Genomic DNA, 16,824 nt, shown 5'->3' with positions numbered 1-16,824 from the left:
CATAATATTCAATAATTAAAGAATAAATATTGGTGTGAGATATCCAATAATTATGCTATGATCTTTTAAAATTAGCCTTTAAATGCTTTCGAATATACATGACTCATAATGATATTCAATTTAAAACTAACATTAAATTTCCCGATAGAGGTGAGTTTTTTACGATAAAGTTCGTTTATACATTACAAGTTTGTGTTTTAGAAACTTACATTGCATGCATGATTATATATGATGTTTATATATAGACTATTTTATTTTCATACCAGCAAGTATGTAACATACAAAATTATAAATTTAATTATCAAAAGAAAAATAAAGTTAATGAAGTTGGAATTTATTAACATTAAAATAAAATTTATAGAAAGTATAAAGGTTTGAATTGATGAGGGGGTGTAAACAGTAAAGTTTAAGGTTAAGAATTGCTGGTTTTTGAAGAATGACGGCCATTAATTACAGCTTACCTGTAGACCTAAAGCCATGGAGATTGGGGGTGGGTCTATTGGTGGATGCTTTGCCCTTTTCTTATTGCTAACCTTTAATTGACTATCCATCTATTTTCAATTACTTACTTTTTTTATAGAGTTTTTTTCATAAATTCTTTCCTAAGTGTTGAAGAATGTAATTTTTACCAATCGATTAATACATTCTTATTTTATACAATATAACTTCTATTATATTGAATGTGAGAAAAACATAGGATATGATTGTCTTTCCATTTTTTTTAAGAAAAAACATATCTCATTCTCTATAGGTTTTAATTATTAGATAATCATGAATATAACCATTTTAGGTATATATTATACCCCACATCAAGTTTATAGCTATACAACGATTAAGTACACAATTTTTTTTACATATTTCTGATTTCTAGTGTTATGTTTGTGCGTTACAAATGTTTGTATCTTACAAAACTACTAGATTTTTAACATTTTTTTTTCATTTATTTGTTACGTTTACAATTCCTCTAATTTATTTTCTTAAAACATATAATAATACTCGAAATTATTTCATGTATCTCATAATTATACAAAGATATAATTCAATTTAACATTTACAAACATAATAATAATAATAATAATTAATAATTAATCATAGATTTCGCTCAAAGGAAAGGAAAGGAAAATTTAAATGTGTAAAGAGGGCAACTTTACATAAGTAGCAAGTGATGATGTGTGATTACATTATTATCATTAATTTACTTCACATTTTTTTAATCGAGCAGGTTAACAGCTGCTTTAAATTTTACACTTTCTTTTGCCATATTTACATTTACACCCCTCCACCCTCACCTCCTCAAATCCTTTTACCCTCACCCGCCTGTCTTCTTCAAACCCACTTTCTCTCTGCTTATTCTCACCATGGAAGAACCAAACTTCTTCACCGGAGATCACTTGAAACACTCTGACTTCGTTTACAACAGTCAGTTTCTCATTGATGACTTACTTGTCGACTTTCCTAGCCACGAGGATGTCGTATTAAACGACGAGTTTTTCGACAATGTGATCGGTAGTTCAGCTGATTCTTCAACAGTTACCGCTGCTAATGATAGCTGTAACTCGTCGGTTGCGGGTAATATTAGCTCTCGAAGCTTTTCGGACTCGCAATTCTCCGGTGTTGAGCTTTGTCTTCCGGTAATTTACACTATGTTGCATCGTAATGTCGTTTTTGTTTAGGTTTTGAATGAATTTGTGAAACTAATCTGATACTAAATGGAATCGTAATTTTATTTTTGTCTCGGTTTATAAGCAAGTCTTGCCAAGATGTTGTCCGTTTTGCCTCATAATTGTGAAACTCATGGTTTTGTTTTGACCTCGTCCAGGCAAAACGCGTCTTGGTAGAGAAGGTTTCGACCCAGGCTAGTAAACCTTCTCTAATACGTTTTGCCTGCCAGGTAAAAACAAAACCATGAGTTTTTGGATGAGCAATCAATCGAATGCAAAGCGGACAATATCTTGACACAGTTTATTTGGAATATTCCAATTAATAATCAATATGACTTAAATTATACAGTACGATGATGTGGCGGATCTAGAATGGCTATCGAGCTTCACACAGGAGTCATTCTCAACCGTGGAGGTTCAGAATCTACAAATCATTTCCGCCGTGACGAAATCTCCGGCCACCGACACGTCATCCTCCTGCACCACGCCAGAATTCGGGTCGAAACCCGCATTTCCGTACCGAATAAACTCGCAAATATCTCAAACCAACGTTTTCGTTCCCGGTAAAGCGCGTAGCAAACGACCACGATCCGCTCCGTACGCCTGGACGTCACGAATCCTCCATGTCAAACCGAAGAAAATGATACGGCTGAAGAAGCGTGAGGTTCAAGAGAGTTCGGTTATGAGATGTCTGCACTGCAGGTCTGAAAAGACACCGCAATGGAGGACTGGCCCCATGGGGCCCAAGACATTATGTAACGCGTGTGGAGTGCGTTACAAGTCAGGTCGGTTGGTACCCGAGTACCGACCCGCTGCCAGCCCGACGTTTGTGTCGGCAAAGCATTCAAACTCTCATAGGAAAGTGATGGAGATCCGACGGCAAAAGGAGCTCTGGAATGCACACAATGAGTTTGTGAGTCGGGGCTCCGTTTTGATTGAATCCAACGGTGGAGATGATTGCTTGATTGAGAGTCATGGTGGGCCCAGTTTTATGCATATGATATGAGATTAGCTTGAAGTCGGTTTATTAAGATTTAAGACACGATTTAGCATTAAATATTGAAAATCAGCCTTTGAGGGAGGATACAAGTTTGTGTAATCATATTATTAGTTTCTTAAACCCTTTTTCTCTTGCAATTTTTGTAGACGTTATTCTTTTATGACATTTTATGATACGGTTTTATATTTTCAGTCATATATTTGTTTATCAAATATCTGTTTAGTGAGATAATCATTAGAAGGTAAAAATACCTAGGGAGTTTCTCGCTACTCAAGATCTTAACGTATCTCTAGAAAAATCAGGCTTGAATTATTTTAAGTATTAGAATACAACATTTGAAATTTTGATAGTTGTAAGTTTCTAACAAACGCAAGAAGTTCAAGTAGGTATAGTTAGAAACTTAGAACTGGCAAAAGTGTTGTGCTTTGTTAAATCGGTCAAACATGACTATTAAAACCGTAAGACATGCTCAATTAAGCATGTCATTTGCTTAAACGATGGCACGTATACGCCCATTAAACGGGCTGGCTGCTAAACACGGCACTTTTATCATGATTAAATTAAAGATAGACAAAATCAAGCAGCTTGGGACTATTTCTTGGGCTTGGTTTTGGTACGGAAATGATTTTGATATCGGTATTACGTAACTGAAGAAGGATAATCTGATGACATCTTTGTTCCTGATGAGACATTCTGGTGGTAAAATGGTGTGCCTTCTAACCAAGTGGTTTTAGATTCAAATCATGTGAAGTGCATATGTGATGATTTTAGAAGTGAAGTGTACGGTAGAGTGTGTTCGCATGTAAAAAAAGTCTAATAACATCTTCGAGAAATAAAAGGTAAAAAAAAAAAATAAAGTATAATCGCGTATGATGAAAGGAAAGTGGCAAGTAATGAACTATAATCAAGCAAAGGGTACAACTTTTAATAAAAATAAATGGGCCGCTGACTTAAGGGGCCGGTGTGCCCCCATTGACCCACGGCTCTTAACTTTTCTAATCATTTTGTTTAAGATCAAATCTTAATGATTATTACGTGCATTATTATTTATTTAATATCCTAAATCATGTTATAACGTAGGACTGTAACAAGTATAAACACTCCACAACACACATAGATGCATATAAATACATAGACGTTGGATATTAATTTTTTTTTAAAACAATCAGACATACAAAACACGTTATAAAGTTTAGATGGTAAGTTCATATGCATAGTTTAGATTACATCGAAACAGAAGGCAAACGGGCAACAAACTGCGCCGCTACCCTCTTTTGAATTGCAAAATCCAATATTTTAAAATCGCATAACACGTTCGTATTGATTGCTTTGTATTATTATATATAAAACGGTTACGTAACATCTAACCGCCCAATTTTTTCTCTTCCAGTACGTATGATTACTACTAAGTTTATGCCCGTATTGCAACACTCTAATTAATACTTAATTTTGTATTGAGTGCGAATAATTTTCTTTAATTTGTTTGCTTCATATATATCTATCATTGAGTTGTGTGACTCCCTAAGCTTATACAATGAAAAAAAAAATATATACAAAATCAAGAAATATCTCGAATAAGAAGTGAAGCCCTACAACATGAACACCATGCCTTAGTGTTCATGTTTTTGGATCTTTGGCATGTTAAATATTCTTGAATTTTACTCTTCCCATCACTTTGCCTTCATTCTTTATCTACTATCTTTTGAAATAAATACAATATGGGCATGGAGACACTCATGCTTTTTTAAAGCCTTCTTTATCTTTAAGGGTTTATATTTTGGTCATTTGTTTATGTAATAGATGAAAGTAAAGTTGAAAAGCAATTGAACCGAATTGAAGCAATACGTTTTATTCTATTTTCGGACATCGTTGTATTGTATTTGTTTTCAAAACGAAAATTTAAGAGGACATGGTCTAATGGGTTTGTACTTCTATAAGTTTCGGTTTAAGCGCAATCATAAGTCATGCTTTATCAATAGTTTGTTAAATAAGTAAAGTAAACAGTCATAATAAAAACAGACTAAATGCTTAAAAATGGTCTAAAGAAAATTTTCAATGCCTATACTGTTTTTTTAAATCACAATGAGTTAATACGTATTATAAAAATTAAATTAATAACATATTTGGTAAGTATTATTGACGGGGGCTTTTTACATGCACATCACCTTTATGTTCTCATCCTGTAGAGAGGAGCATTCTCCTTACGGTTATAGATTCCTCAATTGTCAATAGTGTAGAAGGATGCGGTCTGTAGAAAACGAGAAAGGGGGGGGGGGGGGGGGTAACTTTATTAAATTTTACATGACATTAAGATATCAATCTTGTTAATTCTTTTTACAACTCAAATGTAAAATATGCATTAGGTAAATAGTTTAATATAAATAAGTTGAGAGAGATATGACTTAGATATGTATGGGTATTTATTAGAGCAAAAGATGTTTTCCAATTAAGTTTTGTCTTAAAACATCTATTAGGATTATTATATCTTCTATGCATGTTTCGTTAAGACATAGTTGAATTTCAAAATCATTTTGAAAACTATATTAATTATTTTTTAATTGTTTAATCAAAAACTTATCATGGTGCTATGAGTTTTACATAGAAAACTACATGACTTATCATATAGTGCTCCATATATAATTAAAACTCATGAACTTGAGCTCAAGCTTGAGCTCCTTTAGTCAGTCTCGTATAATGCTCAAGCTTGAGCTCCTTTATATCAAATGAAATTAATTTAATTTACAAACTACATGAGTTAATCAGTCTTGTTGTATAATGCTCAAGCTTGAGCTCCTTTATATCAAATGAAATCAATTTAATTTACAAAGAATTTGCTTGCTACTAAGTTTTCTATATGGCGAGTGTCAAAAATAATAAAGAGGTGGGGGTGTATATTATTGGTTGGGTAAATATCCGATTGGGTGAACATGAACATATTTGTAGTTGCATTCTACCAAAAATGAAATGATGTCTCCTATCAACCCCACATCCTCTGAAAACAATTAAAAAGCCTAAAAGGGATAGGAATTGAACATGTGTATCTCGTTATTCTTGTATATTGTGCAAAGTCTCACCACCAGAGCTAATTCAGTTGCACATCCGATGTACATACATATACATGGAAGTACGTGATCAAAGATTTTTATATAGACATGATAGGAAGGAATCTTGACGCATATATTATATATCTTTTTTATTCTAGAGTGTAAATTAGTAAAAAGTATCATGTCTATCTACAACACTCTCAGTCTCTGGCCGTAGAAATCCCTACGGACGAAAAAGAAAAATCTAAAAATCAAACAAGTTTCTTTCACACATCCTAATTGACAACACGCCCCAGTTGACGAAATCCTCTTTATAGTTGAGTTGATGACGGGTATGGTAGTCGGGACGTTGAAGTAACAAATAAAGCGATTTGTAACTTGCTTTCGAAATAACCAAATTATTGAGGGAAAGCATGTCTTGTTCATCTAGCCAAAGTTGAAAACCCCGTTATTACAAAACTTTCAAAGAAATAGAATTTGTTTATGCAATTGGTGAACAAGTGGGTTTGTTTCCTTTACAGTTTTTTAACTCTTTCTTAACGGTTGTTTGATAATAGCATTATTTTATATAGAGTGGTTCCTATGTACGTTTTAAAACTAATAATAATATTATATCAATGCTAATATCTTAATTGGCCAATTAATTTAAGATTATATATGATGTTAATACATGAACTTGCAAACGGTCACCAGAGAAAAATGAAACTTTCATTTTCATTGTCAAGGCAGCGTCCTCTTGATTTACACTTAACTCCATTAATTTCACCAACAAGACATATATATCTCCCTGTTTCACCTTTAACCATCTATGTGAGTGAATTCAATTAGATTCAAGTGTAAGTATATGTTGATTAGACAAATGAGATTGCTTTTGACATCATTGTACGTATATATTATTATCAATCAATGAGTTACATCTATGTATCGAGACGAAACTAAATTTGGGTCTCAAATGACCCTTTAAGGTATGTCTTACCTAATTTATCTAGACTGAAAAAAAAAAGAAATAAAAAATTGTAGGGTTGCGGACTGTTACTCTTAGCAAAACCAAGCTATCACTTGGAGGTGGCGATGCAATCGAGCTCCACGATCAACAAAAGAAGTAAGAGAATGGCAACTTTGTGGGGCACTCTCTTAGCCAAGCTAAGCATTCTAGTTCAGTAGAAAAATGGATTTGGGATTGTGACGACTCACAGGACTTCTTGGTTAAGTCCGTGAAAGTTTTGCTTGCTAAAGAGGATGGGCCAAGTGTGTTATACAAATTCAAACGGGGTCCCTAGCAAATGTAATATATTAGGCTATCGAGTTGAGATGGGTTGTATCTCAACCTTGACGGCTCTAAGCGCTAGGAATATTCATTTGAATTCTCTCTTGTGTCCTTTGTGTGGAGAATCAACGGAAACATTGGATCACCTCTTTACCTCTTGTTGCATATCCTTGGTTATTTGGTTTTACGTTAGTAATTGGTGTAAATTAAATCTCATATACTTGCTTTTCTCTACTCAAGATATCTTCAATCTCTATAAACAGGTTCCAAAGGATGAGCTCAAAGATATAATTCTTGATATTCTGGTCATTGTATGGTGGTGCATTTGAAAGGCAAGGAATGAGATACATTTCTCTAGCTCAGATGCAAACCCAAGGAAGATTTTGAAAGATTTAAAGTCCCTCGGGTAGTACTTGTTTTGTATAGGGTTCAAATCCAAATACATTTCTTGGTTAGATTTGTGCAAACTTAATTTTGTGTAATTACGTTGTAATTGTATTGTCCTTTTGTTGTTGTTTGGCCCGTTCGAACGTCTTTAACAAAGTATTCCTTTCGAAATAGGTAAAGGGTTTTACTTGTAAGTAATTGCAATAGATACAAGTTAGACCAATAGTTAAAGTACGTATGACTGTGATTAATGGTTAAGATAAAGTTGGATTTCTTGATAAAAAACTATCACAGAACGGGATATTAGAGAGAATAATGTAATAAGTCTCTTAATAAACTCACGTATTAACTTATCAAAAAGAACCAAAATTTGCTTAAATAAACCAATTAACTAAAGATAAATACATATGTATAGATCATGATTTAATTTGTTGTTCTCTGTCTTATGAAAAGTAAAATCCCAAATCAAAACCGTCAAGAGTCAAGACTGGTTAGATTCTTGGTCGAAAGTCATAAGTGAGCAAATTGTGATTCGGTTTGGTTTTTACCCTTAAGCATAAGCATAACCGCTAACTTTGGTTATGAAATTTCCTTAACCATTTCAATAACCGAACTTCGGTTTTTTCTAATTGGTTTTGAAGCTCATTTATGGTTCGGTTTTTGTTAATTTTAATTAACCAACCAACCAAAGGTTAACAAAAATTGAACTAAATGAACATGGAAAAGAATCATCAACTGGCAACTGCATGAAGGTTAATATATACATATACATATATTCTCAAGATTTTTCGTTAAAAAATGGCACATATACATACTCAATCCACATATATGAATATATACATATATTCTCATCACAACGAAAACATGTCGTACTCTTAAAAATAACCATTACCGTTAATTCGTTAATCAAATAACCATAAACATAACCATCAGTTTGTCTCAGTTGCCGTTTAATTCGGTTCAATGACTATTCAGTTATCGGTTATTCGGTTAAGATTTGCTCATTGCTCACCCCTACATTTTAGCTTTGATATTCAACCCGGGCCAACCCGCTACAAGCCTACAACCAGATCCTGCCAAACCATGCTAGTGTGAAAATGTAACACTTTTCGAGATCTTGTACATAACTTTTCGAATAACGTTAACATGAATATTTAAACTAATCCTTTAACAAAACCAATGAATATTTCATGAAATACAAACAAAACAATCACTCTTCTGTTCAGTCACGGATGCCCCTGATTTCACTCCCTCCATTTCAATTATTTTATACTCTCAAGTCTCTCAAATCCATCATAACCAAAAGAAGATGACCGACCTCAAAACCGCACCCGAACCCGCCATACAGCTGCCGGTACAAACCACAACCACCAATACAATCACCACCACCACTACCAAAGTTGCAGCTGAGGCTGAAACTGGCACCATGAGTGCACCTATGGTTTTCTTAACCTCTGTTGGCAAGTTTTCCCGAAACTACAACACATTGCATATCGTTTTACGGCTTGTTAGCGTATCGGCTTCGTTGGTTTCACTTGCTGTAATGATTACTGCTACGGAGAAATCGAATGTTTTGATCTACGGGTTTGAGATTTCGCTTACTCCAAGTGGTCGTTCTCTGGATCCTTTGAGTAAGTACTTTTCTCTACCAAAAATACTGATACCGAATTTCTAGAAAATTGTGTACCGAATATCAAGGTTGTAAAAGTTGCTAGACGGACCCTAGGCAGCTGACTGAAGAGTTGGGTGTACTCGGAGTACTCGGAGAGTACTCGGACATGATAAATTTAAAGAAAATTAATTTTTGAGTATTATATATAAGCTAAATATCATTAGTTATAACAAAATACGTGTATATCAATATAAATAACAGAAATACATTTTTAAATAATAAATTATTCTAAAAAATTGTTAATCATTAATTAAAAAAATGATATTTGTTATTTAATATTATAGAAATACGAATCATGTTTTAGTTTTTAAGTCAAAATCGGCTTAAGTCCACCGACTATAACTATTCAATGCATGGACTAAAGCATTCACATGCTTTCCACCTTATTCAGTGAGTGATGTTTTTATAATATAGAAAATAATTTAGGAAGCTGTGGGCGGAGGAGAGAGAAATGCAGTGATTATTCTGTAGATTTGAAAAACTATTCACTTCCTATAATTTTTTAATATTTGTTGAAAGTGGTTACGAGTGAATGAGAGAGAAAATGTAACGATAAAAGTAAGAAAAAGTATTATTTAATTGAAAAAAAGAGAGAAAATATAATGTTTTTAATGTAATTTTTGATTTAAAGATAAGAAAGGGATGAGAATATTCCAACTAATACTTTTAAACAAAGAACTACATAAACACTTCTACTTTTTTTTTCTTGAATATAATTAGAGGTGGTTACTTGGTTACTGTATCACAATTAAAACTTTTTTTTTAAACGTTAAATAGTTTGTGAGTTCTTATTTGAAACCGGTTATTATCCACGAATTAGAATAACTAATTAGATGTTAGTATTTGCTTCATGCATTTTCTACTTTCTAGCTCTATTAATGGTTTAATTTGTGTTATGGAGCTACCAACCAATGAGTAGTTAGAGTGTGCACGATTGTTATGAACCAAAATGCAAATCATGCAACTGTGATGAAGCTTGGAATGAAATGCGTGTGGGATTAAGTTTCATAAACTCATGTTGATTTAGTGATCATGCGTATTCTTGTCTTTTCGCGAATAAAAAAAATTCAAATTAATTATGACAGGTATTTGGTATGTGTATCCGCAATTGTAGCGGTCCACTCTCTTCTCCAACTAGTTATGACATCATCAAGAGCGTTACGTAAGGAGTCAATCTTCTCGTCTAGAAACCATGCGTGGATCATTTTTGCAAGCGATCAGGTATTTGCTTATAGCATAACAATTATACGGTTGTATTTTAAATATTTGTGCTATTCTATTCAACCGTGTTTGAGACATCTATCCCACATCTAGTTATAGAATAACACCCACAATATAAGCTATCATTTTTTGTTAGTTAGCAGGATACTGATGGGGTCTAATAATGAGGTTGCCGGTAACAATTATTGTATATGTCATAGAATAACAACATAATTAGGCCCCCATTTGAAGTCAACTCGATTTAGTTATAAACTTCTGATAGAGCTTGAAGTACCAAAGTTGACTTTTGAGTTGAAGATGATGATTAAAATTTAAAAGAGCTTGTGTTGTTATATGTGTACCCTTTATTTGCGTTAAAATGTGGGAAATATCTAATAGAATAGTAACCAACTTTCAAAATGGTTTTAATTAGGTTGCTCATGCATATTTTTCTCAAATCAGGTCACAAAATCTTCAAGTCGAGTCACACCGATTTTTTTGTGCATCAAGGAAGAAATTGAGGATAAGATGTGGGGGTCGGAATTTGCAATATATGTAGTTAAATTTAAAAAATTTAAAAAACATTAATTATATTAAAATTTAAAAATAAAAAATCAAATCCACATCGCCACTCAGCGTCAACTTCAAAAAAAGATAAAAAGATTTCCTATGTGAAACAAAAAAAAAAGGTTAAAAAAACATGTTAAAACCTTTAATTTAATAAACTATAAACATTAAGTAACTTAATTTGAATACTTTTTAAAATCGAGTGACCTAATTGAAATACTTTTAAAATTTGATTAATATTCTATAAAGGTGACTTAAGCAATAAATATATTTACATAATCCATTGGAGAAAATTAGTTTTGTTTGCAGCCCAAAACTTCAGCAACCCAAAATTGGCCCAATAACTAATTAGCGACATTTTGGACTTTGGTATCATAAAACACTAGGATATTGTAATGTGATTTACTTTTCTAATTATTATACAAGAACTAACATAACAACTAACATAAATTTGCATATAACGGTCATGACTATAAAATCTAAATATCTGTAGGTGTTTGCATACACAATGATGAGTGCCGTATCGGCTGCGACAGGTGTGACCAACTTGAACCGAACAGGAATCAAACACCCACCTTTACCCAATTTTTGTAAGCCGTTACATAGCTTCTGTGATCGTGTTGCAATTTCAATTGCGTTTGCATTCTTCAACTGCTTCTTGCTTGCCATTTCAGCGGTTCTTGATGTCATCTGGTTAGCTAATTAAGTTCTAATTAAAGACCCTTACTTTCCGAGTTTTCACTATTAGGGTTATGTGTAGACTAGATTATGTAGTTAACTACTTATATGTCGCGGATATATTGAAACTCGTATGTAGACTATCTATAAAATCACATATCGATGCATGCACTGTTTAACTTGAGTCCATACTTTTTTATGTTCATGTAGTCATTAAATATGTTTTGTTTTATTTAAAGTATGTAAAATCCAACGTTTAGGAAGTACACCATCTTATTTGTACATTTCAAGATTTTTCTAACGTCAAGTGAACATAAAGTAAAAATACGAAACAATTCCCAGGCTTTATGAATATAGGTGCAACACCTAACACTTCTACTGGCCAGTATAATATATACTCAAATTGATTATTCTCCTAAATTTCTTAAAAATGATTTTGCTCGACTAAATAGTCATGCACGTTTGTAGTTCTTTTTTTTCCAACATGTTTAATTTTATATGTTACCCAAAATGTTTTGAACCAATCTTTTTGAATTTATAACCACTTTGTCTTTAAGTAAACGTTAACTAAGTTTTAGGTAAATTTTCAATTAATTAGTTTTTTTTTTTAATATTTGTCGTTTATAAAAAGATGTTTGTTGGTTAAAGTATTGCAACTTTTTATATAGTTGGTAATCAGTAGCGGATCTTGAACCAAATGTCAGGGGTAACGTTAAAAAAAATTTGTCACCGTGTTTCATACAATGTAAACTAAACAAAAATAGAAACACGATGATAAATAAATTTAAACACATGGGCTGCATAGTTCTCCCATTCGGTTTTTGAGAGCTTGAAATCGAGCCATCACATCCTCTTCTTTTACTTTATCAAGCATTTCTCTTTCGACCGCACAAATTAAGGCATTTTTCAAATACTCATCACCCATTCGATTGCGCAAATCCGTCTTGATAAGCTTCATTTTTAGAAAAACATTTTTCAACGGTTGCAGTTGCAACCGATAAAGCCAACGCTAGCTTTAATATACGATAAACCACAGGAAAAGTGGCGTGTTTTCTGGTTTCCACCATTACACGAGCAAGGTCACACATTCCACCCAATTTTGCAAATATATCATCTTCCTTTAAAGTGTGATAAAAGGTCGTAAGATCACCCGAAATACACTATCTTTCTTCATTAGTAAAGTCATTCGGATACATATCAGAAAATGCCACTATCTTCGATTGTTAAACTTAGACAACAAATCACAAGGATTTAAACCGGGTATATTTTCTATCAAACTAGTTGAGACCTCAGTAAATCTATTTCCAAGTTCTTGAATTTGCATATCCAAACATATTAAAAACTTTAACCTCAAAATGATGTCGATTAGTAATGATATTCTTTTGTTTTCGTTGATTACCATAACTTTTCGTTATATCTAACATCTTAATCTTGTTTTTGCACAAAAAATGTCACTCTAGCCAACATCTTGTTAAACCGGTTTTGTCTTAGATTATTCAATGCTCGGTTTGTCCGGCTTATCAACTTAGACGCTTCTAACAAGTCTTGATTTTTTTAAGATGTTTTGATAGAACATTTGTGAGACCTAAAATATCGTCTAACAAGTGTATATAAAACACAAAGTCAAGACTCTTAAAATACTTAAGAATATTTTTCGCATTAGTTCGTTGTTACTCTCTCCATCTTCTTTAATAAAAGCAAGTACCTCAACAACTTTCGGGAATAATTTTAACAAACTTATGATTGTTCTATATTGACGATTTATATAAACAATTATAATTTTAGTTAAAAGTTGAAGAATACCTAAATTGAGAAACTATAGGTCAAGTCGTGAAAGAGGGTTCGAACCTGTGAACCACCTCTTCTCGGCTGCGGCGTGGATCGGTGGAGGTCACCCGTCACCTGGTCAGGTGACTGGAGGAGGAGGGTAGACTGGCAGAGGGCAACCCACAATAGCGCAGTGGTGTCTGGTCACGGTGGTGGCTTGGAGTTTTTGATTAAATGAGGACCGACAATTTTGTTTTTAGTGTAACATATATTATTTTATATTGGTTTGGGCTTTACACCTTTGTTTGAGCTTTAGTTGGGTTAAATTTTTAAATTGGTTGGGCTTAAAACATATAGGGGCAAGTTACTTTTTTTTAGGGGTAACGAAACATGAAAACCGACCTAAATTTTTTTTAACACTTCCGACAAGAAGTTAAGGGGTAGCGGAGGCTACCCCTTGTAATGCACTACATCCGCCACTATTAGTAATGTAGATATGTGATTGGGGTAACTAAAATGTAAAACGGGAGCTTAAAAACATATGAATATATCATGTATCAACGATTAAGAGGTTGTTTGGTAGCCTCTTAATGATCATTAAGAGGTTACCGTTTAATGATTCATAACCTTTTAATAATTAAGAGGTATCATTAAGTTTGAATGGTTAAAAGATAACAATTAAAAGACTACTAAACAGCCCCTACGCTAGAACCTAAATAGAAGTTTTAAAAATATATGTAATTAATTTAAAAAAAACTATGAAACTATATGATATTATATATATATATATATTAAAAACCATTATTTCTTACACTCAATCACTCATATATTTACTATTCATCAATGCCCAAATCTTTCTACATAATATACAACTAAACATTGCACAAGTATTACATATATACATTTAAAAGACAAAGAATAAAGTTTTGTTTCTTATGATTTTGTTATAATTACCTTTTCAGCCTTTCAACTTTAATTGCAACTTTGGCTTATTAGACTTTTGGCATAAAAGTTTTACACTTATATTTTTTTGGCCTCTCAACTTTAGTTTCACATATTTACTTTTTGGCCAATCTACTTTGATAATGAAACTTTTGTCACAAAACTTTTACCATAATGAATCGAACCGATATCAAACCGACTTCTCGCCGTGTGTCCGTCGCAAAACGTGATAGCTTTCAAAACATGTAATGCATTTTACCCGTTCCGCCGCAACACATGAAGTAGAAATACTTGTTTTGGTATTAATTGTAAAGAAAATAAAAGTATCCTTATTGGTTTTTTTAGAAATATATTTGACCCTCTTTTATATGTTCATCCCAAGCAAGGCAAATGAAATATTAAACTTTCAAACAAGAAAGAATATTAAGTCTCAAAACTATTGACAGAGGAAAATAAATGGAAGATGGCACAACTAAACTTAAATGATCATAAACACACTTAGCATATTTATTTATGAATTTAGACGCTTCATTATATTTAAATTTACATATTGCCCAACGACTTGATATAAACAATCATACCCAGTGATATGTCGTCCACAACAAACCTATTAATAGAGTCTAGAAAAATAAGATGCAAGCAAGCATACCTCTAACTCAGAAAGACAACGATTAGAGAGGTTACTTCAGTAAACCCCCGACTCCAAAAACTATCCTTGGCATACAAAGAATATCATAACCATAGAAACATATAACACAATATAGAAAAAAAAAAGTACATCATTAGTAAGCTACCAAAATCAAAGAAATAATAAAAAAAACAACAAAAGATAACATAAAAAAATACAAAATAATAAGAATAAATAAATAAATAAAAACTTCATAGCGAGACGAGGACAAGAAGAATATGAATTGAAACAATGCTAATAGAAAAACTTATCGACCTCTAAATGCATTTAACCTTGATCCTATGTATTCACAAAGCCTAAGTCTTCTTCTTCTTCTATCTTTCCTCTTCCTCTTCCTCTGGTGTAATGCTTGGGCTTCACTAAGTGGGAAGTGATAGGAATTACTCAACCTCGTGTTGACAAACTATATTATTTTGTACGCATGTGCAGATTATCATTTGGGTTGAAGTTAGGGTGAAGAATCATTTAGAAATACCTTAAGTTGTTTTAATGAAAGACAATTGTGTTTGATTTATTTCCTTTGATTTTTTTTAACATGGTGTACTTGATTAAATTTTGAATTTAATAACTAAATTAGATATTATTATATTTAAATTGTATGATAGTACCATGTGAGTTGTGAACCAACGGTTCGCCCGATGGCATTCCGCCTTAGGTTGGGTGTGACACCACCTCTCTACGTTTAAGGTTCTAATCTCTTTTAAGTTTAAAGGTTTTCACCTTTTTGGAATTGAGTTTAAACACCCCACCTGGGCGCACGTTATCCACATGTAGTTCAAGATGGCGGGACCAGTCCATTTAATGGTGGCTGACAATTTCGTTATCATTGGCTACATGTTGGATCCTCAAGTATATTATCAATGGAATAACATGAACATGCTATACAACCGTGGCTTGTCCCATGTATTTATCTAATGCCTTGGCATCTTCATGTCACACACGATTGGCTTGTTTAACACTTAAGTGTTAACTCAAGATCAAAATTATATATTTTTTTTATTTTCCTCAGGATCTTTATCATCAATCAAAATCATTTTTATGGGATTTTTCCATGATCTTTATGATCAATCAAAGTTATTTTTAGGATTTTTCCTAGGGTCTATATAATCAATCAAAATTTTTTTTGGGATCTTACCCACGATCTTTATGATCAATCAAAATTAGTTTTTGGGATTTTTCCCCAAGATCTTGATGATCAATCAAAATTATTTTTTATTTTTTGGGATTTTTCTCAGGATCCTCAGGGTCACCTATTTATCTTAGAAATCCTCAAAGGATATTATCTAAACATGTCTTGCAGGATCTTAAAGTTCGACTAAAAGATATAGCGATTGATTGTCTTCAAAGTCAAAGCCTCTACCATTTGATCAACACTAAGCCTTATCCTATTTGAACGGGTTTGATCATTCATTTACCTTCTAAGTATGTGGTGAAAAATGGTTTTAAAACTTATGTTTTTACTCAATCCAACTGAGTGTAATTGTAAGGCCTCGTTACCGGTAGCCCTACTTTCGTGTTGGATTTACTCATAAACGCAGTTCTAAATATCAGAGTTAATTAAAACATTCGCGGAATATAAAAGCTTTCATAAAACATTTCATAACAAAACACGTCTTGTCTTAAAACATCATTTTGTCTTTCAAAATAAACGAAACATTAAACTTAAACGTCTTGAGTCTTCCGATGCCAGCCTCTTATTCAGTGCCACGTGTCTCCTCAAGCGAGCTGCCTCATCCTACTCACCTGCGTGCATACTAAAAGTCAGCTACGCTGAGTGAGTTCTAGTTAATCATACACTATACAATACACATAAACTTATATTCTTTCATTCATACTTTCATACTTTCATACTTTCTTTTGTATTAACCTACTTTCATATCTTACGTTATAAAGAGCATTACGCCCTACATTCCTCGAGTATTATTAGGGCTCGGTACCCTTGTTCCTCGAG

General features: G+C 32.8%; 2 pseudogenes across 2 annotated transcripts; both read left to right on the top strand.

The window, feature by feature from the left end:
- Window positions 1-1,358: 1,358 nt before the first annotated feature.
- Window positions 1,359-2,815, top strand: LOC143593726 (GATA transcription factor 12 pseudogene; annotated as a pseudogene). The gene is made up of 2 exons (XR_013146170.1): window positions 1,359-1,631; window positions 2,011-2,815. The product of XR_013146170.1 is annotated as a GATA transcription factor 12 pseudogene (transcript).
- Window positions 2,816-8,621: 5,806 nt separating this feature from the next.
- LOC143593729 (CASP-like protein 3A1) lies at window positions 8,622-11,504 on the top strand (annotated as a pseudogene). Its single transcript, XR_013146172.1, has 3 exons — window positions 8,622-8,990; window positions 10,117-10,252; window positions 11,292-11,504. The product of XR_013146172.1 is annotated as a CASP-like protein 3A1 (transcript).
- Window positions 11,505-16,824: the final 5,320 nt, after the last annotated feature.

Source organism: Bidens hawaiensis, unplaced genomic scaffold (genome assembly GCF_021521415.1).
Source record: "Bidens hawaiensis isolate Kalapana, Puna unplaced genomic scaffold, B.hawaiensis_p1.1 tig00042586_1, whole genome shotgun sequence".
Lineage (NCBI taxonomy): Eukaryota > Viridiplantae > Streptophyta > Magnoliopsida > Asterales > Asteraceae > Bidens > Bidens hawaiensis.
Note: the sequence above shows the minus strand (reverse complement) of the source record. Positions and strands in the feature narration are given on the sequence as shown.